Here is a 9,890-nt window from a genome sequence, read left to right as displayed (position 1 = left end):
AGGCTGGGGATCAAAGCGGAATATTGGCCTGTCCGTGGCAACAAGCATGCAGCCCCTTTGTCCCGCTCTCGGTTTTCCCCAAAATTTGGTAGCGTTCTACCCCTGCTCAACCCTTCGTCCCGCTCTAGGGAAAGAAAGAAGAACAGCGGCACGTGGTGAGGAGATGAGAAGCGAAGCAACTCGAGGTCCATGGTGGCACAAGCGAGCACGGATCCCACCGCCGTCTGCCCGTCTCCCTCTTCCCCTTCACTCTCTACCTTGCGGGTTCCTGGCCGTGGAGATTGGCGGTGTCCTGCTGCTCGCCAGATAGATCCAGAAGAGGTGGGGCTCGACAGCTCAACAGCTATGTACTGCGGTGAGGACGGTGCTCGGCAGTGTCACACTGGTCCGTGGTCGCCGTCATGGGCCTCATCCCTTGCTCGGACGGACGCCAGCAATGGTTGTCGCCCGGAGGCAACCTCGAGCGTTCCATCCATCCTCCCACACGTCGCCGTTGTTGGCCTCATCGCTTGCCTGGACGGACGTGAGCAGAGGACACACATTGTCTGCCCGTCGTGCTTCGGCACTCCTGGCGGCAACAAGGATGCGCGGCCGAAAGGCTCATAACAGGTTTGTGTGCGACCGCGACTCCCATGGCCTCCCGGCGCTGCTATGTAATGCCCACCATCCAAACAAGAATTAGCATTGGTCAATATCCATGAATTCCATGCGGCAAATGCATAAACATCCAAACAGCAAAATTCAGGATGTATCTCAATATCAATGTCTGGTGATTTGATATTGAAGCCAATTCTTTCCAAGGCCTTGAATGTCTACATCCAAACGGAACACAAGAGAGTTTTCTGGTCAAAAAGAACTATAGATACCCATCAATGAATAAAAATTAGTCAAATTTGGCCTATCGAAGACTTTGAGCTTGCATATTGTGAGACTACTTCAATTACTCTATCGGAGAGTATGAGTTTGCGTATTGAGAGACCACTTCAATTACTCGATTTTCTTTGTGAGAAGACTGAGTTTTCTTGTCCATAAGAACTGGAATTACCCATCAATCAATAGAGAATGGTCAAATTTGGCCTATTGGACTATGGGTTGGCATATTGTGAGACTCCTTCAAATACTCTATTTTCTTTGTGTGCATGTTTTTGATTGAGTACTGTCAAGGACCTCGGTGCCCAAGACAGCAGGACCTCGACTACGTAGTTCGTAGTCTCGGTTGATAGGAGCGCTAGGGTTTTTGCCTAACTGCTCAATGGTGCAGGAGAAAAGATTAGGAGTAGAGGAGGAGGTAGGAGATAATGATTTATTTCTTGCCTCAAAGGGTGCAGATTATAGGATATATAAAGGCCTTTTGGGCTTCTAACAAACTAGAAAACTAACTACTCCTGGACTCTAGGAACCAACGTAGGATCAGGACTCCTTGCCCCGATCATGCCTCGCCGGCTGTGGCCGTCGGCTGCTGCTCCTGGGCGCGCGACCCGCGCCTGTACGCAGTGCCCCACATGACAAGTACTGATGTGTATCAGAGTGCCAGACATCAAGTGATTTGGCCGTGGGCAATAAACCTGGTACTGCTAGCTGAAGATACCACCCAATAACCATTCCTATTCAAGTAGTAGTATTAGTACCAAAAATAGTATACACAAAATTATTTCAACAACATACGTCTCGTAGGAACTATATTAGACAGACAGGTTGGGCCACCTAGCTTGGCCCGGACAAGATGAGTAAAAGGAAGCAAACGGCTCTAGTGTGTACTCTATAGGGTGAAAACAATTCAGAAAACAAAGATGGTGGTAGTTGGGCCACTCCAGCACTTTGGTGCGGAGAATCTAATGTAGAGGCTTCCTAATTTGCGTCAAAACCCAACCATCTATGATATTGATGTATCCATTACAAACAATCAAGCAAACAGACTGGGAACGAATTAAAAAATGCTATCACAAAGAATCAAAGCAAACCGTGCATGAAGGAATTCAACAATGCTATCACAAACAATCAAAGCAAACCATGGGGAAAGGAATTCAGCAATGAGACTGAGCATACCTCATCTAGTTGCACATATTTGAGGTGAAGGAGGAAACGCCAACACACCTCATGCTGGCCTGCATATAATAAAATTCTGTGAGGCTCATCGCATAACTAAAGATTTCAATACAATATGATAAAATAATTAAGCTACCCTCCTAATTATACATCTGTATTGTTAATATGAACTTCGAAGTACTAGTCAGATTCAACGCGCCGCGTTAGCTTTGAGGGCAAATGATGTCACAGAAATTGGAAATTTTCGAACATGCTTTAACGGAGAGAAAAGCAAATATTACAACCACAGCTACACCTCCTGTTTATATAAGGTCAGGTTACAACAGGGCAATAGAAATGTTTAACAGACACAACTATATTTCCAATGATGAACAACAATGGTTCCTGTTTTTATAACAGACACAACAATATGCAATATGTTACAACAACAACACAAAATACAATACTAATACAGAACTGCACATTTTATTAACACAGAGGCCATAAATACTTAAACATGAGTGATAAGAACGTGCATCACTCCCAAACGAGTTCAGAAATCATGAGATAAAAATATGGGTACTCCCTTCGATCCTATTACTTGTCGCGACAAGTAATATGGATCGGAGGGAGTAGTTTATTTTGCAATGATGGAGAATATTTTTTTTTTCAAAACGGGTGATGGAGAATAATAGGCATGCAGAACTAAAACAACTAAGTTTCTATCATGATCTGCCACGCGCATTCAGCAATGTAAAAAATCCCCGCAAAAAATACATGTCCAACATATACAATTATGAGCTCTTTGGTTCAAAGAAGATGTTGGTAGGGGAATTTCCTTTGGTGCCACTATTCATCCATTTGGTTCAAATGAATAGAGAGCAGGGGGAAATGGAGGAATTTCTTTGGATACCAGTTTCAAAGAAAAAATGCAGGAACCATCTGGACCTCATTTTTCAAACTCCTACTACCGAAATCTTGAACAGCATACGTCTCGTAGAAACTATATTAGACAGGCATAGGCTGGGCCACCCAGCTTGGCCCGGACAAGATGGGTAAAAGGAAGCAAACAGCTCTAGTGTGTACACTGGGGTGAAAACAATACAGAAAACAAAGATGGTTGTAGTTGGGCCTCTCCATCACTTTGGTCTGGAGAATCTAAGGTAGAGGCTTCCTAATTTGTGTCAAAACCCAACCATCTATGATATTGATGGATCCATTGCAAACAATCAAGCAAACAGAGTGGGAAGGAATTCGACAATGCTATCACAAACAATCAAAGCAAACCGTGCCGAAAGGAATTCAACAATGAGACTGAGCATACCTCATCTAGTTGCACATATTTGAGGTGAAGGAGGAAACACCATCACGCCTCGTGCTAGCTTGCATATAATAACTTTCTGTGAGGCTCATCGCATAAATAAATATTTCAACACAACATGATAAAATAATTAAGCTACCCTCCTATACTTCTGTATAGTTAATATGAACTTCAAACTGCTAGTCAGATTCGATGCACCTCATTTGCTTTTGAGGCAAAATAATGTCACAGAAATTGGAAAAATTTTAAACATGCTTTAAAAGAGAGAAAAAAGCAAATATTCACAGCTAGACCACCTGTTTATATAAGGTCAGGTTATACAAAAGGGCCATAGAGATGTTTAACAGACAACTATATTTCCAATGATGAACGTGGAAGTTGTATAACAGATACAACTATACGCAACATGTAATAACAAGAAAAAATGGTGACTGTCAACTCATGAAACGATGGAAACATACATCTGCTATGCTAATACCTACAGCATATTGCTCCTAACTTTTCTATCTACCAAGCGGTACGGCTACATCTATATAAACAAAAAAATAATTGAAGACACGGCCCTTCTTACACTTTTAGGGTAAAAGTAACACAAAATAAAATACTAACACAGAACTGCACATTTCATTAGCACCGAAGCCATAAATACTTGAACATGAGTGGTAAGAATGTGCATCGCTCCCAAACCAGTTCATAAATCAAGAGATAAAAAGTATGAGTGGTTTATTTTGCAATGATGGAAAATAATAGGCATGTAGAACTAAAATGACCAAGTTCCTACAACTGTCACACTTACTCTGCAATGTACAACATCCCCGCAAAAACCATCTGGACCTCATTTTCCAAACTCCTACTACAGAGGTCTTTAATTGCATAATAGCATCCTAGATTTGACCACATTTTTATTAATAATCCCGAGTTTTGTGAACCAAATACCGTTGACAAAATTCCTATGTTTTCTTATCACACGCATTTCTACCTTATTCTTGTGTCTATTCCTACATATCATCATAACAAAACATGCCCTTACATTTTAAAGAATTAACACTATAATAAATATTTTTTTAATGAGGAACATTAGAAGTATGATATTCAAAACTTATTTTCCCACGATGTAGAATCATATCGTAATATATATAAAGCTTGTACAATTATGTCTTAATAAACTTATTATTTTCTCATAATGTAAAATCATAAGACATCTACAGCATAGAGTCAAGTTTCAATTGTACAATATCAACACAGTTATGTACTCCCTCGGTTCATAATTATAAGATGTTTTGGATATTCCAATATAGACTACATACAGACAGAAATGAATGAACAAACACACTAAAATGTGTCTATATCCATCCTATTTACAAAAAAGTTAGAACATCTTATATTTGTGAAGGGAGGGTGAGGGAGTCCTAGATTAGGGGGTGTCCGGAGGGCCGGACTATACCTTCAGCCGGACTCCTGGACTATGAAGATACAAGATTGAAGACTTCGTCCCGTGTCTGGAAGAGACTTTCTTTGGCGTGGAAGGCAAGCTTGGCGATACGGATATGTAGATCTCCTACCATTGTAACCGACTTTGTGTAACCCTAACCCTCTCCGGTGTCTATATAAGCCGGAGGGTTTTAGTCCGTAGGACAACATACAGAACAACAATCATACCATAGGCTAGCTTCTAGGGTTTAGCCTCTCCGATCTCGTGGTAGATCTACTCTTGTACTACCCATATCATCAATATTAATCAAACAGGACATAGGGTTTTACCTCCATCAAGAGGGCCCGAACCTGGGTAAAACTTCGTGTCCCTTGCCTCCTGTTACCATCCGGCCTAGACGCATAGCTCGGGATCCTCTACCCGAGATCCGCTGGTTTTGACACCAACATTGTGCTTTCATTGAGAGTTCCTCTGTGTCGTCGCCGTCAGGCTTGATGGCTCCTACGATCATCAATAGCGATGCAGTCCAGGGTGAGACCTTCCTCCCCGGACAGATCTTCGTCTTTGACGGCTTCGCACTGCGGACCAATTCACTTGGCCATCTGGAGCAGATCAAAAGCTATGCCCCTGGCCGTCAGGTCAGATTGGGAAGTTTAAACTACACGGCTGACATCCACGGGGACTTGATCTTCGACGGATTCGAGCCACTGCCGAGCGCGCCGCACTGTCACGACGAGCATGATCTAGCTCTACCACCGTACAGTGCCCTGGAGGCCGCACCCACATCGGCTTCGACCCTTAATTCGGAGCTAACTACGCCGATCGAGGATGGGTGGTTGGACGCCGCCTCGGGGGCTGCGATCCCAACGGCGATCGAGCTGAAGACCAGCCCCGCACTCCGCGAGACTCGTGACTCCAAGGAGCCGGACTCCTCTCCGGACTCCGAACCCTCCGCGCCCCTGCCGATCGAATCCGATTGGGCGCCGATCATGGAGTTTACTGCCGCGGACATCTTTCAGCACTCGCCTTTCAGCGATATTCTGAAAACACTAAAGTTTCTCTCTTTATCAGGAGAGCCCTGGCCGGACTACGGTCGGCAAGGTTGGAATACGGACGATGAAGAAATTCAAAGCCCACCCACCATCCACTTTGTAGCCACTGTCGATGATTTAACCGACATACTCGACTTCGACTCCGAAGACATCGACGATATGGACGTCGATGAAGGAGACGATGAAGAACCAGCGCCTATTGGGCCCTGGAAAGCCACCTCGTCATATGACGTATACATGGTGGACGCACCAAAAGATAACGACGAGGAGCGGAAGGACGCACCGAAGGCTTGTTCCCTCGAGAAGCAGTGAAAGCGGCGACGCAAGCGCCGCCCCAAATCCCGCCTCGACAGAAATAACGATCACACAGACCCAGCGCTGGAGCAGGGCGAACCGCTGCCGGACAACGGCAATCCGGATAATCAAACCGAACAAACAAATTCTATCAAGGATAATGGTCTGGACGACATAACGCCGGACAGGCACCCGGAGCAGCAGAACGCCCGTAAAAGGCTTGTTGCCACCGCGAGGAGTCTTAAAAAGCAGAAGCAAAGGCTCAAGGCTGCGCAAGACACACTCCAAATCAGATGGAGTAAAATACTCAACACTGCAGCGAGGTACGGCGACAATCGCCCCTCCAAGAGCTACCCAAAGCGGAAGCTGCTGCCTGAATTCGATGAGGAGGCCTCAGAGCCCCCATAACCAAATATCAAAGTAGCCACCTGGCCGGATAGACGACCCCTCTAATAACACAGAGCGGCATACAACGCCACTCACAATACAACACGCGACCCATGCGAGGGCTCGCACCCAAAGGACGGTGCAACAAGATCCATCTATGGACCACGCAAGCGCGCCCCAGCATACAATGCAACACAACAAACATCCGAACAACGCGGTACACCCAGCTGCAGGGGTGCCGCACACCCCCTATGTTTCACCGATGAGGTGCTGGACCATGAATTTCCAGAGGGATTCAAACCCGTAAACATAGAGACATACGATGGAACAACAGACCCTGGGTCTGGATTGAGGACTACATCCTTCATATCCATATGGCTCGAGGAGATGATCTCCACGCCATCAAGTACTCACCCCTCAAGCTCAAAGGGCCAGCTCGTCACTGGCTTAAAAGCCTCCCTGAAAGCTCCATTGGAAGTTGGGAAGAGCTCGAAGACGCCTTTCGGGCAAATTTCCAAGGGACTTATGTCCGACCTCCGGATGCGGACGATTTGAGTCATATAACTCAACAACCCGGAGAGTCATCCCGAAAGCTTTGCAACAGGTTTCTTACTAAAAAGAACCAGATTGTCGACTGTCCGGACGCCGAAGCCTTGGCAGCTTTTAAGCGTAGCGTCCGTGACGAATGGCTCGCCAGACACCTCGGCCAAAACAAGCCGAGAACGATGGCCGCATTAACAAGCCTCATGACCCACTTTTGCGCGGGTGAGGACAGCTGGCTAGCCAGATGCAGCACCAGCGACCCCAGTACATCTGAAATTAGAGATGGAAACGGGAAATCACGGTGCAACAACAATAACAAACGCCGAAATAAAGAAGACAACACGAAGGGCACGACAGTAAACGCCGGATTCAAAAGCTCTCTGCCAGGTCAAAAGCCGCCCTCTAAAGGCATCAGGGATGAACTGTCCAGCCTCAACAAAATTCTGGACCAAGTATGTCAGATCCATAGTACCCCTGGTAAACCTGCTAATCATACCCACAAAGAATGTTGGGTCTTCAAGCAGTCCGGCAAGCTCAACGCCGTACACAAGGGGGAGGATACACCAAGTGAAGACGAGGACGAGCCTCCCAAGCAAGACACTGGGGAACAAAAGAAATTTTCACCAGAAGTCAAAACAGTAAACGTCTTACACGTGATCAAGGGAAAAAACAACGCGGCACTCCCAGGAAAATATACCCAAGTGCCTGTCACCGCGAAGTCCTGCCACTGGTCGTCTCAACCGATCACTTTCGACCATTGCGATTACTCAGCAAGTATCTGACGCGCAGGATAGGTTGCCCTGGTATTAGACCCAGTAATTGGCGGATATCACTTCACACGAGTCTTGATGGATGGTGGCAGCAATCTAAACCTAATATATCAGGATACAATTCGTGGGATGGGGTTAGACCCAACAAAAATTCGCCATAGCAATACTACCTTTAAAGGAGTAACGCCAAGCCCAGGGGCTCGTTGTACGGGCTCCCTCCTACTACAAGTTATATTCGGCTCCCCCGATAACTTCCGTCGCGAGCATTTAACCTTCCACATCGCTCCGTTCCAAAGTGGCTATGAAGCACTGCTCGGACGCGAAGCTTTCGCTCGCTTTAATGCAATACCACACTATGCCTCCCTCACACTCAAGATGCCCGGTCCACGTGGCATCATTTCAGTGAACGGAAATATCAAGCGATCTCTACGCGCCGAAGAGAGTGCGGCTGCCTTGGCAGCCGCACACTAAAGGCGCCCGGACCAGTGAAAGCATCCAATAGACTGTCAAGACCTCAGACACAACTAATCAAGCCCGGCGCCGCTATTTATACCGAATAAATGGTCACACCCCTATTTGTCAATACAAGGGGCTCAACGCGCGCAGACAAGTGGCAATTTCTTCTCATCTTGAATTATACATGGTTTCTTTAAAAACTATCTTTTTGCACGACAACTTTTTCACCTAAATTCCTCTCTTTTACAGACGATCATCGTGCTACACCCGTCCAGGATATGGCACAACGGAGACACAGGCACAGACGTGCAGCAGGGACCCGCTCCAAGGATTCTTTTTAGATTAAGACCCTGTGTAAACCTTTTTTACTGTCTCTTGTTGATACATATCCACCTTGAGAAGGATGCTGACGTCTTGGCATGTGGCCACGCCAGAACAATGCACGTACCTGAACACAAGGGGCTTCTTACAAAGGCCATTATTTAGGCCCGGTTTATACCACAAAGACCAAATACCTTAGGGAGTGTTCGGCGTCGCGAGTTTGGCCCTATATGCATCAGCTCCGACTCATTGTTTTTGGTCAAATGTTGGGTTTGCCCGGCTCCTGTGTTTTGGTGCCTTACGTTCCGCTTTACCGGCTAAGGTAGCACCAGGAGAACTACTGCGATTGTGCCCTAGTTCATCCGGACGAGCACCTCAGTAGAGAAAGCCGAAAACTGACTGTCATGATATAGCGTGAGACTGGTTAACCACTCGATGACCTATTGGAATGTTAGAATTCATCCGCCTTAACGAAGGGCCGTTTTCCGGCCAGGCATGTACGCACCCCGGAATCGGGAGAGTGCGGAGCCACCAGGGGCTATCTAGTAGCCCCACTATCAAACTCTTATGGCTAAGTGAAAGTGCTAAAGCATTATAGTCGGGTTGCCTCGCTCGCTCCGGTATCATCTCCTTAATAGGACCAGGACATTGGGTTAAGTGTGAACGCGTGTTTTTTGCGAGCACCTCCGCATTATATGAGTGGGGGTTGAAGCCGACGGCTGCAATCTTTCAGGTTATACACATGTATACATAAACGGCCGTCCAGGAAGCATCATATTACTTTCAGGCAAAAGTATAAAAATAGCCTTATAAAAATTTATAAAAGCATTTTGCTTACAATGAGATTACATATCACTCAAACATAATATTTTTTGAGCACTGGGTCCCTATCAAACGAGCACCCTCAAGAAGTTCTTCAAAGTAGTGCTCAGCAGCCATTCGACCTATGGCCGAATCCTGCGCTGCAACAGTGGTGGCATCCATCTCCGCCCAGTATGCTTTAACACGGGCAAAGGCCATCCGTGAGCCCTCTATGCACGCCGACCTCTTCATCGCATTAATGCGCGGCACCACGTCAAGGAACTGCGGCACCAAGCTGAAATAGCTGTTCGGTTTTGGCCTTTCCGGCCATAGCTGATCCACAACAGACCTCATGGCGAGTCCGGACAACCTATTCAGTTCGGCCCATTCGGCTAATTGGTCAGTCAATGAAAGCGGATGCTCGGGAGAATGAATTGTGTCCAAAACAGCTGGTCCACTTCACGGTCCGTCTGACCCTGGAAGTACTT

General features: G+C 46.3%; 1 long non-coding RNA gene across 1 annotated transcript; it reads right to left on the bottom strand.

The window, feature by feature from the left end:
- Nucleotides 1-520: 520 nt before the first annotated feature.
- On the bottom strand, nucleotides 521-4,728 carry LOC123102344 (uncharacterized). The gene is made up of 3 exons (XR_006448922.1): nucleotides 3,350-4,728; nucleotides 2,047-2,105; nucleotides 521-646 (listed from the first exon to the last, which is right to left on the bottom strand). It is a non-coding gene; the product is annotated as an uncharacterized lncRNA (long non-coding RNA).
- Between the last annotated feature and the right edge of the window lie 5,162 nt (nucleotides 4,729-9,890).

The sequence above is a fragment of the Triticum aestivum genome, chromosome 5A (genome assembly GCF_018294505.1).
Source record: "Triticum aestivum cultivar Chinese Spring chromosome 5A, IWGSC CS RefSeq v2.1, whole genome shotgun sequence".
NCBI lineage: Eukaryota > Viridiplantae > Streptophyta > Magnoliopsida > Poales > Poaceae > Triticum > Triticum aestivum.
This window is presented reverse-complemented; position numbering and strand designations above follow the sequence as displayed.